This window comes from Elaeis guineensis, chromosome 9, assembly GCF_000442705.2.
Source record: "Elaeis guineensis isolate ETL-2024a chromosome 9, EG11, whole genome shotgun sequence".
Classification (NCBI taxonomy): Eukaryota; Viridiplantae; Streptophyta; class Magnoliopsida; order Arecales; family Arecaceae; genus Elaeis; species Elaeis guineensis.
Window position 1 is genome coordinate 75,814,323 of NC_026001.2, and position 15,070 is coordinate 75,829,392.

Here is a 15,070-nt window from a genome sequence, read left to right on the forward strand (position 1 = left end):
CTTGATATCGCTATCGTCCTAGTAATAGCATATCATTTGATCACGAATCAATTTAAGAACTACGTGATAAATTCTCTTTTATTAATTAAAATAGTTCTAAGAATTTTATCACAACATAGAAGTTCGTTAGAAGATGTAATTTTGTTAGAAAAATATCAAATAATTTTTATTATTTATCAATTTATATATATTTATAATTAGTATAATCATAAAATAATTAGCTTTAGGATACAATTTCTGACATACATACATCCGACCTCTATAGAAAGTCCACCGAAGCCTCGATCTAATCGGTCTTCTTGAAAATGCTAATTCGCACGAAGACCTTTTTCTTGACTGATCTAGATCCTTTCTTTAAATCTTTGAAATCTTTTCAAAGATTGAAGATGAACTTCTAGAGGAGATGAAGAGGTGGAAGAAAGATGGAGAAAAAATAATTTTTTTTTAATTTATTCTCTTTTTTCAAACCCTTAGGACCAAAAATCTAGAATTCAGATTTTTGCACACACCCAAAGAAAAAGGACTCTCCTTTTCTTTTCACGCCATGAACTCATGTCCAAGGACTTCTCACCATGAAAGCCCTTTTCTTTGACCTCTTACATGTACAAAAGAGAAGAACAAATCCCTTTTTATTGGAGTGTAATAAGTTGGGTGAAGAGTCCAAGAGATCTTGGACTCTTCCAAGAGATGTCGTACCCTCTCCCAATTCCAGGCCAAAATATGCCCAAAAAATATGGGACACCCCTTCCCATATTTTTTCATGATAAATCAGTTCTCCAACTGATTTTTTATAAAAAAATATCCTCAAAATGTTGCACACATAAGGAGAAAAAAAAATGAGTTGGTGGCAAGGTTTTGTAGATAATGTCAAACATTATCTATATGGTATCCAATTTAAATTAGATTTAAACATACCAAATAAAATTAAATTTTAATCAAATTTGGATGTGAGATAGAGAAGGGAAAGAAGTCTTTGGTATAAAAAAATCTCATACAAAATAATTTTATGTATAAGGAAGAATGGTGTGCAAAGTTTGGTGCGCAAGGGAGGAAGAGTCCATTCTCTTATGGACTCTTTGTTTCCTTATTTGAATCCAAACCAAATCATATCTGGTTTAGCCCAAATAAAATAGATAAAAATCAATCTAATTAGGTTCATAAATTTTTAATAAAATTTTAATCAAATTAAAAATTGATTGAATCAAAATTCTGATCAAATCAAGAATAATTCTCCCTTAGCGATTAGGTATCTCATAACCTAATCGGGTCAAACCTAATTGAATCTAATTCAGTTAGATTTTATTTAATCTTTTTTACTCAATCAAATTGAGTTAATCAGTAATCTAATTACTAATTAATTTTTTATTAATTTATTAAAATTTGATGAATAAATTTATTATAATTTTTGCATAGGATTAATCATCAATCAAATTGATGATTAAGCTCTTGACGATTCTCAATCGTTAATCAGCCATATGATCTATCGAAAACTTCTTTTGAGTATGACCCCATAGGTTCAAACTTAAGTCAGTAGCATAGAAATATATTTCTGATCCAATCGATGTAACCATCTAGCAATGGTGACTTGACGTCCGGATAGGTCGAATGATGGTGAAGCAACATTCAAGAACCTATTGGCATATGGTTATCGTATAATTCATCTCTTTGATCTTAATGCTCGAGGAGACTTAAGATTTAACTGTCAATCCTAGATAGGTCATCTACATTATACTTCAATCTTTCAAATCTATCACATGGATTATCTGGGCTCAAGTTTTGCTAAATTGAAATACATTGATATATTAACTTCTGCTTATTCAAAGAGATCAATCCCATCTTGACTCACACACCGACTTGATAAGTACTTGACTGTACCTAAAAATCTTTCATCACTAAATTATAAACTCAGATAGTCTGACATCAAAGTATGGTGAGTTGTTTGTAAGTCACTGTGGTAATCTCAGGTTGGAGGGATACTTATACCCATACCCTTCGCGAGCTACCTTTGACAACAGCGTGCTCCATAGTTGGTCACATTCAATGATGATGTACTCCTACATCTTATCTGCATGCTATACTAGTGTCTCCACACCATTTAGTTACAAAGACAATCAATACATATAGCATACAACAATCTACATTTGATATCGCTATCATCCTAATAATAGCGTATCGTTTGGTTGCAAACCAATTTAAGGATTATGCGATAAATCCTCCTTTATCGATCAAAGTAATCCTAAGAACTTCATCACAATATAAGAGTTCATTAGAAGATGTAACCTTGTGATGAAAATGGTCAAATAACTTTTATTATTGATCAATTCATATACATTTATAATTAGCACAATTGTCAAACGATTGGCTTTAGGACATATTTTCCAATAGAGCCAACTTCGATGGAGATTTTTTTTATAGGTCCAGCTGCTACCATCTCGCCATCATCATCCTACCATCGCCATCTGACTGCAACCAATCTGATCTCGAGATGAATTTCTACACCAACAATACCTAAGGTTTTCTTATGCCTAGCATTAGAGAGATAAGTATGAGAATTTTTATGACTGAGATCATGAGATTAGTGGATGAACATCGTTGTTTGGTTTAGCAAATTAAGCTATCAGATAAAAAATTTGGGATGATAAGTCTAGCCATATCTATAATATACATGGCTAATCATACAAGGATACACTAACTTATGCCTATATATATATATATATATATATATATATATATATATATATATATATATATATATATATAAAAGAATACATTATGGATATTTTTAAAATAATATTTTAAAAAAAAATATTTTCCATCTATGATGAGTTAAAAACTATTTTTCATTTTATTATATATATATAAGAATACATTGGGGATATTTTTAAAAATATATTTTTTAAAAAATATTTTCAATCTAGATGAGTTAAAATCTATTTTTCATTTTATCGTGCCATGTGAAATCATGGGTTCAATCCATGATTTTAGCACCATCTCAGCTGAAATCGTAGGTTTAATCCATAATTTCAAATGCACATGTCCATCTGACATGGGCTAAAAAAAATTTGAAATCATGGGCTCAACCCATGATTTTACTGAAGTTGTGGGCTGAGCCCATGATTCCATTCTTCCTTTTTTTTTCCATCATTTCTCCTTCTCCCTCTCAATCCGCACCCCTCTTGTGCCCATCACCACCACCCCCCACCCCCACCTCCAGCACTGTATGGCACAAAAAAAAAATCTCTCCACAATCCCCCGCCTGCCCACTCTCTTCCCTGATTTCCCCACTCTCTTCTTCTTCTTCTTCTTCTTTTTCACGTAACAAGGGCAAAGGACTTGTGGGCACCGAGGGGGGGAGGGGATGGCGGGGTGCCGCTCCTTCAGGTGCGTGAGTCTCTATGACCACTGCCACCACCACCCCCCGCCGCCCTCCTCCCCACCCTCTCTATCCACCACAAATAAAATAAAAAAAATAAAAATCTCCCCCCACATCCTGCGCCCGCTCCACTCACACCCCCCCATGTGGTGCCCCTCTGCCCCACCCCACCGGTCAGTGCCCGTCACCACCACCCCCCACCCTAGCCCCCACCATTGTCCACCACAAAATAAAATTAAAAAAAAAAATCTCCCCCACCCTCGATGCACCTCTCTGCTCGCACCCCCCACCCCTCGTGGTGCCCCACTACTATTAGAAAGCAGGTAGGGTTGCATGCATGAATTTCAAAATGATTTTGAAATCATAGCAAAAATAGATCTAGGTTAAATACTTTAACCCCAAATGCAATAGATCTTATCTATTAACTATCCGTGCTCAGATTTAAGACATGCATATAATTTGAAAATAAAATATAAATAATTGAGAGCAAATCTTAATACCTTGCACAGGTCGAACTAAACTGCAATCGATGATCATAGATCTGAATGGTTCCTTTAGCCACACACATATCCAGCCTCCACAGGTATCCACACGAGGACTCATTCCGATTAGAGGTGAGATGATCATCCGGGGGTGCTATTTTTCTTTTAGAGATCTCCTCTTTTGATGGCTGAAGTAGCTTCTTCTCAAATATCACAAACACTCTAGAGATGGAGAAGAACTGAAGGAAGAGGGAAAAAGAAGGAGAGACGAGGCTCGGCTTAGAGAAGAATTGATTTCTTAATCTTTTTTTTTTTTTGGGCATCCAACTATTGGAGCCCGTTTTTAGGGAGGCATAGAGACTAGGGTTTATGGGAGATGCCACAACTTATTACACTTCAAAAGGTAGGGCGTGTGAAATTTTTGTTGCCAAAAAATATAGGGTGGCATGAGAAAGAAATCTGATCTATTTTCTTCTCACGCTACTCCTTTCTCAATGCACAAAATAATAAGTTAGCGCCACCAATTCTTTCCCATTAAACCTGATCTGTTTCCTTCTTATCTCATATCTCTAGATTTGAATCAAATTTTGTTGGGTTCTGATGATGTAGCGAAATGTAAATTTCAAAAATTTTTTATGTATTCAACTATTGAAAATAAGTTTAACAATTAAACAAGACTACCAGAACACAAAAATCCTAGAAACACCTTGATGATTACAATCAAACAATATAAGCATGTATATTAACAAGGGATCTGATGTCATATACCAAATATGAAGATGATGATCTGATAATCGAGTGATCTCCATAAGACTCTAAAGTAGAAGCCGTCCAATGGTGATCCATACGAGACTGATTAGGGTCCTTCCCAATTCGACGTAGTGTTGCAGCCATCTCGCAAGTTCACTACCATTTGTCCTTCACAAGAATGGATTGCACCACTACTTGTATACCTTCGAAATCTCCACTAGGACCACATTAGGAACTATTCTTAAAGACCTTATCATATAAAAATCAGATTAGATGTTCAACACTTGAATAATCTGATTTTTGGACAAGCATCACATGCTTTTCAATTTCCTCCTCCCTTCCTTCCTATTTTTCTCTCCTCTTTTCTTGTCTTTTTTTTAGACTTTTTCTTGTCTTTTTCCTCTCACTCTCACACCTAAACACAATGAAATATAGGACATGGAACCTAATGTAGCACCCCCCTTAAATAGGAAAGAAAGGGCCACTATCCATTTCCAAGGGATGCCAACTTTTGGCATCTCTTATTCCCACATGGTGATTTCAATAAATCACCATAAATAAATGGCGTGTGGGGAAGTTAAGGAGTAGAAGGATTCTTCCTTCTCTTGATCCCATAATTCTAGGCGTGTAAGAATTAAGAGGTTTGGGAAAAAATTATGTTTGGCGCATAACATCTCACATGATGTCTCCTAGACTCCCACAAAGAATAAACTCTTTATACAGAAGTAATTGGGTGTGGAAGAGCCTTCAAGCAAAAGGACTCCTTCACTTCTGTGCCAACATATCCCCAAAAGCCATTAGATGGCACGTAGAATGAAAAAACACATGAAAATAAAAGGGAAGGAATTAAGAGGCTTCGTTAAGAAGGACTCTCCTTCTTAATGCTAAAAAGTGTGGCACCATATTTTTCTTTGGCATGGAGAATGGTGTGGAGGAAGTTGACTTCTTATGGAACACCTCCATAAAAGTCAGATAAGTCACCTATTTATTTATAGGTTCAAACCTAATCACATTAGGTCTGGGCAACAAGTCAAGGGTTAGCACAAACACCTTTGCACTGAACCCAATTGGAAACTTGGGTTAATTCATATGCTAGCAATTTAATTATCCCATTAGATTTATAATAAATCTAAATAGATTATATCAAGATCAAATTTTTATTGTGTGTGATCCATTGGGTTCTAAATCTATCCAGCAGTAGATCCAGACTCTCGACATAATCTTAATCTGATCAGATTTGGTTAGCTCAAGAGTCCCAATCAACTAAGACTCTTTCTAATTAATTTTTGAATTAAATTTTTTTAATTATGATGAGTCCACAAGTCAATATTGACATCGAGCAACATGTTATGACTATCCAGAAGATATGAAATTTGATAAAAATATCAAAATTATCCTTCTGTGGTGAGTTATCATACAATTCAATCCTTCAATCACACAACATCCCAGACAGATCATGGACATGAAATCATGTCAAGCTCAAATATCTATCCATATGTATCTCGATCTGATGATGACTCGATTGATAAATCAGTAAAAATATTTTTTACTATTCATCCCTGTTCTAGCCAGAGACTCTCAGAATCATCATCCTATGAGATTACATAGGATGTTCTCTCCTCCTATAAAAAGTGATCAATTTCTTATTGACCACTCACAACCTCCATGCACAATTCACCATACCCAGAATATCCTACACACATCTCAAAATGACATGCTGGGGAATAAACTAAAGTAAGGATCTATATACACAAGGTACCATGGTGATCTCAGGTCAAAGGATCCCTTGCATCACTCTCACTGGAGAATCATCTGTTGACATGTTGTAAGGCTCCATCAAATATTCTTCCTATGAATTAGTTCAGTGAACTCTTTCTCTAATGAGCACCTACATCCCTATATTAGTGTCACCACACAAGTGATTATGAGACCAATCTCCCTCTCCATCGAGCATACATAGGATGTACCAATCTTACCGGTATCATCAATTTCTGACTCGATGATCCAACGATTGAAAATATTTTAGATTGAGGCTATAAAGATTTTAGATCTCACTAGCATGATCTCATCATGGCCCTAAAATTATTACCCTAATCTATGGAGTTTATCATAATCATAAAAATATGATGCAGTAAATGATAAAACACAATACCTCATGAATAAAATAACCAATATCATACAAATGAGCAGAAAGATAACATAGAAAAGTTCTTTCATATTACCCATGCGATTGGCTTGTAGGGCACTATTCTTTCAATCTCCCACTTGTACTAAATCAAATCGCTCCTGTATCTGATGCCCGTGCAATCAAGATGGCAAACACACTGCTACTGAGTTAAGGCTTAGTGGACTGGTCCATTATGCTATTCTTAATATGAATTCATTTTTATTATCAAATCATGAATGAGGTAAAAGTGCCATAGGATGTGCGTGGGTTTTTGATGAGATCATACCCAACTCCATGATGAATTCTTTCATCAAATGACCTTCCTTAGCAATCTTTACTAAGAGCAATTAACCGAGGTAAACAAAGTTTGCTGTTTGGAATTTTTTCAATTTACTACTCTTCTAGTACTTCTCAAGTATTTTAAGAACACTTTTCACAGTTTTCAAAAGATCCTATCATGGGTCTGCCTGAAATCAATGATTATGCATAAGGCATAAACAACATCAGGCTTGGTACATTGAATATATAGGTAAGTAAACACTTTTATATCCATTCATGTTAAATCTCTTCAATATAAAATTCATGTACCTAGATTGGGACAAGCCCAGATCCACTTACGTCTATCACTATAGATGTCAAGTAAATTGGATGCTACATCCAAGTCTTTTTCCTGAAAATTTTTGTGATAAGCATGTGATTGATCGAGTGCAATATCGGGACTAGCTTCCCAATATGCTATATGTCTTCCACATACATAACCAAGAAGTTAGTGGCATTCTCACTTATTTTTTTGTACACATACAGTTCATCTATATTTTGATAAAGTCAAATATTTTGACTATCTCATCAAAAATAAAAGTACCAATTCATCGATACCTGCATTAATCCATAAGTAGATTTGTCCTCCCACTAGAGACAAACTCTCTAGATGGTGTGCGGCTATAGCAAGAAAAAATTTGGATTGACATTCCTGATAGCAAACTATGGGTCATACCCATAGATGATTCAACCATGGTCCATACTTGGTTGATGTACAGGGAGTTCATTTCAGATGTCATAATTTCAAGTCATCTGTTAGAGTCTCTACTCATGATAATTTTTTGAATAGGTCAAGAAAAATATTATTTTCAATGATGTATGGTGTATCGTCATTCTCAATAACAAATCCATATTTTGAGTGGTACATTACACACTCAGATTGACCTTCGGTGAAGAGATGTGTGTCATGCTTGTGCCTCATCAATGGGCATATCTGATCGAGGATCAACTTATTGACACTCCATAGGTTATGATGGGATAGTTCATAGGTCTTGAACTTCTCAAGTTCAATTATCCTTCCACTGTCCTCTTCTTAGAATTTTTTTTTTTCAAAAAGTGGCATACCTACTAACAAACACTTTTGTCCAGTAGGGTGGTAGAACTAGTATCATATATTACTCTTTAGGATGATCTATAAACTTATAGAAATTTAATCTAATACAAAACTTATGTACATAAACTCTTTTCACATAATTTGGGCAACCTATTTTTTCTTTTTTCATATCTCATATGGAGTGCTAGTAATAGATTTTGATGGTATCTAACTCAAAACATATGCAACAATTTTTACAGCATATCCCTATAATGAGATAACAAGATTTGTGAAACATATTAGAGAACACACTATATCTCATATGGGGTGTCCATCTTTGGATCGAGATATTATTAGTCTTTGAACATCCATATGTATAAGGGCTGATAATTCACTCATGCCTTTTTCCATATCCAGTAAATGGGATCTTGGTCATTTTACCCATGAGATAAGATTTACAAGTTCTATATGATTCAGAATCGTACAGATAAAAACTCTTCTTTGTATTACTTATTTATCTTTGACTCACTAAAAATGGCCAAGTTGGCAATGCTAGAGATATGTGACCATCACATATTCATTTTTTATTCTCATCAATATGAAAAATAACATCATTGAGTGATAGAAATGTGAGACTATTATCAGAAAACTACAACCATAAAATTTATCAGAAGTAGAGAAACTTTTACTCTATACATTAATCTCAAAATCATGCTACAATAACAAAAGAATTGAAATAATATTTTTGATAAATTTAGGCATATAACAATAGTCTAATAGTTTTTAAACCTTGCTAGAAGGTTACACATAAAAGTAGGTTCCTTCAGCTTTTAGCTTGAATGGACTATCCATCATCATCAAAAAGCATGTAGTCACCTCACTTCAGCTTTATAGGTCCAGCAGTAGTTTGTATAAGTGGAACTTGTATAAAGTATCACATACCCAAAATTTTAAAGCTAAAACACTCAATGACATATTAGTTTGTATCATATACAAACTATTAGCAGATGCAACTTTTGCATCCTGCTACTGCTTCACATTTGCAAGATAACTCTTGCAATTTATTTCTAATGCTCATCATTGCTGTAATGATAATAGATATCCATGGTGAAGATATTATTCATCTTCTTCTTTCAGGAGATACTAAAGAAAAAATTTAGAAGAGTTAGTAGGATCAAATCCTGGATTAACTCACCATCCATGATAATGATTTAATCGCATGATTAAGTTAATCAAGATATATTTAATAGTCATATTGTCAATCTCCGCCATATCTTATATGTGGTTTTTTCTTCTTTATAGTATTATCTTTGATCAAATCAGAATTAGGAGAATAGGAGACTATCCCCTATGTGAGAACTATTCTCAGATTCTTCAATCAGTTCATGAAGTTTGGTCAATTTAAAACATCAAAAATACATGCAGTGATAGTGAAGATGCAGATATATAAGAACATGCACAATTTAGACAAGATTTTTATCCAAATATATCTCCCACTATTTTAGTGAATTTCATAGCCCATAAATATGAAAAATGAGAAAACCTATCATCTAGTTCTTTAGTAGGGTTGAGATCTCAATTCCTAATAAAAAGCCTTATGGATAGCACAACACGCTCCTATGAGCTCAAGGATATATAACTCTTTACCAATTGCATCTCATGCAACTCTCAACATAACTTTTATCTCTAAAATTCTTATAGTCTTGTGGATTGCACAACAAACTATAGTATTTTAGTTAAGTCGTATTCTTCAATCCTATTTGATCATATCTGAATAATACTACCCTTGTAGATAGTACAACAAGGCAGCACTACCAAAATATGCCATAAACATTACAAATCAATATCATATCAATCTTTATAGCAAGTCTTGTGGATAACACAATAAACTCACTACAGTTTTTGACATACTCTATTAACTTAGTATGAGCTAAATATCATTAGCTTCATTATGCACCAAGATAGTAACAAATAAGTCCCCACAGCAAACCTTGTGGATAGCACAACAAGCCTACTATGATTTTTGACATAATACTAGCTTAGCATGAAGGAAAGTATGGGTAGTGTTCTTGACACTTCGCATTATGACTTAATATAATTTAAATGAGAAACTTAGGTCTCATGCACATCCAAAATATATATAAATGCATCATATGCAATTAAATTCTAATTCTAACTACTAGCATATAAGAGCATATATAAAGAAAATCTAAAAGTTATGGACTTCTGAAAAACATTCGAGCCACAGGATAGTATGTGCATCTAACTGTAGGTGCATCATAGATTGAATTATCTTATGGTCAATCTTAATGCGCCTCTACTCTCCAAATGCCTGATAGTCCAGTCTTCATCTCAATGAAGACTTTCATGAATGCTCGATCTTTATCTGATAATAGAAAAAAATAATTTTTATCTATTTTTAAATAATTTTTTTTATAATTTTACATCAATATGTAAAAGTCTCAATCAATAATTAAAAATATATATATAAAAAAATATAACTGATAATACAATGTATCGGGAGCATCTAGCTCCTATTGCAATCCTTGCAGATGCATTTATATAATCAGCCAATAGGAAAGCATACATGCATACGTCCATCACATGGATGTACTATAGTTCATAACCACTCAACATATATTTTATAATAATTATAAAATATGATAACAAACTTTTTATATTATTTTGATTGCGATATCATTCATAAACATGTCAATGGAGATGTTTAAATAAATGGGTATAGGACCCATCCAGGGTTTTTGATTCAGATTTAACTCTTGATCCAATTTTAATTTTAAGTCAATCATTTGTCATCCTTTTAAGATGAGTTGACCAATTCTTAGATTAACCCTAAACCAATTAAGTAAGCAAAGATTCAGTCAACCATAAGTCAAGCCCTAATCATAATTAGGTCAATGACAATATAATCAAACTTAATTAAACATGAGTTCTGTAGGGTATAAAATACCCACAGCCGAAGTTCTCAGCAGGATCAACTCCGAGAGGACTCCGCCCAGACTCCTACGGGAGCCGGGCTCCGCCCACGACTTCAACTGCAAGGAGGACTCCGCCCGGACTCCTACGGGAGCCGGGCTCCGTCGCCAACTTCAACTGCCGGTAAGATCCGTCCGGACTCCTACGGGAGCCGGACTTCGCACCTGACTTTAATTGCAGGAGGACTCCGCCCAGACTCCTACGGGAGCTGGGCTCCGCCCATGACTTCAACTCCGAGAGGACTCCGCCCGGACTCCTCGGGAGCCGGGCTCCACCCATGACTTCAACTCCGATAGGACTCCGTCCGGACTCCCACGGGAGCCGGGCTCCGCCCACGACTCCAACTGCAAGGGGGACTCCGCCCGGACTCCCACGGGAGTCGGGCTCCGTCGCCAACTTCAACTGCCGGTAAGATCCGTCCGGACTCCTACGGGAGCCGGACTTCGCACCTGACTTTAATTGCAGGAGGACTCCGCCCGGACTCCCACGGGAGCCGGGCTCCGCCCACGACTCCAACCGCAAGGGGGACTCCACCCGGACTCCCACGGGAGCCGGGCTCCGTCGCCAACTTCAACTGCCAGTAAGATCCGTTGGACTCCTACGGGAGCCGGACTTCGCACCTGACTTCAATTGCAGGGGACTCCGCCCGGACTCCTACGGGAGCCGGGCTCCGCCCACGACTTCAACTGCAAGGAGGACTCTGCCCGGACTCCTACGGGAGCCGGACTCCGTCGTCAACTTCAACTGCCGGTAAGATCCGTCCGGACTCCTACGGGAGCCGGACTTCACACCTGACTTTAATTGCAGGAGGACTCCGCCCGGACTCCTACGGGAGCCGGGCTCCACCCACGACTTCAACTCTGAGAGGACTCCGCCCCGACTCCTACGGGAGCCGGGCTCCGCCCACGACTTCAACTCTGGGAGGACTCCGCCCGGACTCCCACGGGAGTCGGGCTCCGCCCACGACCCAACCGCAAGGGGGACTCCGCCCGGACTCCCACGGGAGCCGGGCTCCGTCGCCAACTTCAACTGCCGGTAAGATCCGTCCGGACTCCTATGGGAGCCAGACTTCGCACCTGACTTTAACTGCAGGAGGACTCCGCCCGGACTCCCACGGGAGCCGGGCTCCGCCCACGACTCCAACCGCAAGGGGGACTCCGCTCGGACTCCCACGGGAGCCGGGCTCCGTCGCCAACTTCAACTGCCGGTAAGATCCGTCCGGACTCCTACGGGAGCCGGACTTCGCACCTGACTTCAATTGCAGGGGACTCCGCCCGGACTCCTACGGGAGCCGGGCTCCGCCCACGACTTCAACTGCAAGGAGGACTCCGCCTGGACTCCTACGGGAGCCAGTCTCCGTCGCCAACTTCAACTACCGGTAAGATCCGTCCAGACTCCTACGGGAGCCAGACTTCGCACCTGACTTTAATTGCAGGAGGACTCCGCTCGGACTCCTACGAGAGCCGTGCTCCACCCACGACTTCAACTCCGAGAGGACTCCGCCCGGACTCCTACGGGAGCCGGGCTCCGCCCACGACTTAAACTTCGGTAGGACTCCGCCCGAACTCCCACAGGAGCCGGGCTCCGCCCACGACTCCAACCGCAAGGGGGACTCCGCCCGGACTCCCACGGGAGCTGGGCTCCGTCGCCAACTTCAACTGTCGGTAAGATCCGTCCGGACTCCTACGGGAGCCGGACTTCGCACCCGACTTTAATTGCAGGAGGACTCCACCCGGACTCCCACGGGAGCCGGGCTCGGCCCATGACTCCAACCACAAGGGGGACTCCGTCCTGACTCCCACGGGAGCTGGGCTCCGTCACCAACTTCAACTGCCGGTAAGATCCGTCTGGACTCCTACGAGAGCCGGACTTCGCACCTGACTTCAATTGCAAGGGACTCCGCTCGGACTCCTATGGGAGCCGGGCTCCGCCCACGACTTCGACTCCGAGAGGACTCCGCCCGGACTCCTACGGGAGCCGGACTCCGCCCACGACTTCAACTCCGAGAGGACTCCGCCCGGACTCCTACGGGAGCTGGGCTCCGCCCATGACTTCAACCGCAAGGAGGACTCCGCCCGGACTCCTACGGGAGCCGGGCTCCGTCACCAACTTCAACTGTCGGTAAGATCCGTCCGGACTCCTACGGGAGTCGGACTTCGCACCTGACTTCAATTGCAGGGGACTCCGCCCGAACTCCTACGGGAGCCGGGCTCCGCCCACGACTTCAGCTCCGAGAGGACTCCGCCCAGACTCCTACGGGAGCCGGGCTCCGTCGCCAACTTCAACTGCCGGTAAGATCCATCCGGACTCCTACGGGAGCCGGACTTCGCACCTGACTTTAACTGCAGGAGGACTCCGCCCGGACTCCTACGGGAGCCGGGCTCCACCCACGACTTCAACTTCGAGAGGACTCCGCCCGGACTCCTACGGGAGCTGGGCTCCGCCCACGACTTCAACTCCGAGAGGTCTACGCCCAGACTCCCACGGGAGCCGGGCTTCGCCCACGACTTCAATCACAAGGAGGACTCCGCCCGGGCTCCTATGGGAGCCCGGCTCCGTCACCAGCTCCGACCGTGGCCGAACTTCAGCCAACGAATTCGCATTTTCTGGCGCAACACAGCAACCACCACGATTCTGCTCCACTTCCTACGATGGATTCCACGCAGCCCCATCATTCCTTGACAGACCGCTATGACGGCCACGACTCTGCTCCACCTCCTGTGACGGATCCCACGCGGCTCCACTATTCCCTGGCAGACCGCTATGATGCCCACGATCCTGCTCCACCTTCTGTAACGGATACTGCATGATTCTTCCATCCGCTGGCAAGTCGCGACAACGGACGCCGCTCCACTCCCTGCGGCAGACTCCACGTGGCGCGCTGCAGTGAGGGCCACGGGTCTACTCCACTACTCCTCGCAACAAATTCCTCTTGACGGTGGGCGGCCCACTACGAGATGGTTATGAATGTCGCTATCAGTCTGTTGAGCCCTCCGCCTATAAAAAGGGGGATCCCAGATACGTTATTCCATAAGCTCTCATTTTTTACCTCAAAACTCTGTTGAATTCTCCGTTCGAGCACTCCATTCTTGTTGAGGCAGAGAACTGACTTGAGCGTCGGAGGGTCTTGCCGGAGCAACCCACCTCCGGTTTAGACTTCCTTTGCAGGTCCCGGCGGCGACCGCGACTCCCTCGACTCCAGCTTCTCCGACGCAAGCGGGTTTTTGCACCAACAGGATTGGCGCTAGAGGAAGGGCCCTGTGTCTTCGCAGTACCCTTGTTCTTAAAGGAGCGCTCAATGGAGCCGCCTCCGATCGTCTCCTCCGGCACCCACTCCTTGTTTCCCCCATGGGATCCTTACTTGATGCCTCCCCGCAAGGCGTCCACGCGATGGTCCATGACCTCCGCGGCCAGATCTTAGGCTCCGGCCTCCCCTCCTGTTTCTCAACCTCCTCCTCCTCCCCCGGCGGCGGCGGTCGGTGCGGAGCAGTTTGACCTGCTGGCGCAGTAGGTCAAGGGCCTCACAGAAGCTGTGCAGGCTATGCAGCAGCAGCAGCCACAGGCATCAATACGCCTGGAAAGGGTGTCCCCGGAACACCAGAATTCGGCGACTGGGTGGGCCACCTGGGCCAGCCGCCCCGTCCTTCCTGGGAAAATGAACCCGAGGGTGGAGAGCCCTCAATGGGACCACGACTCCACCCCTGGAAGATCCCTGCCCCCATTCTGTCAGAGGACCCTCGAGACTCGAAGTCGGGAGGATTTCCTAGACCGGAGGCTCCAGGAGATGAACCGACGGATCGAAGAACTCCGCCATGCTCCCCCCACTTATGGTGAAGATATTTGTACTGACCCTCCCTTCTCTCAAATGATCATGCAGGAACCAATCCCGCCAAACTTCAAGCTCCCCCAGTTCGAAAGCTACGACGGGACTTCGGACCCGGTTGATCATCTGG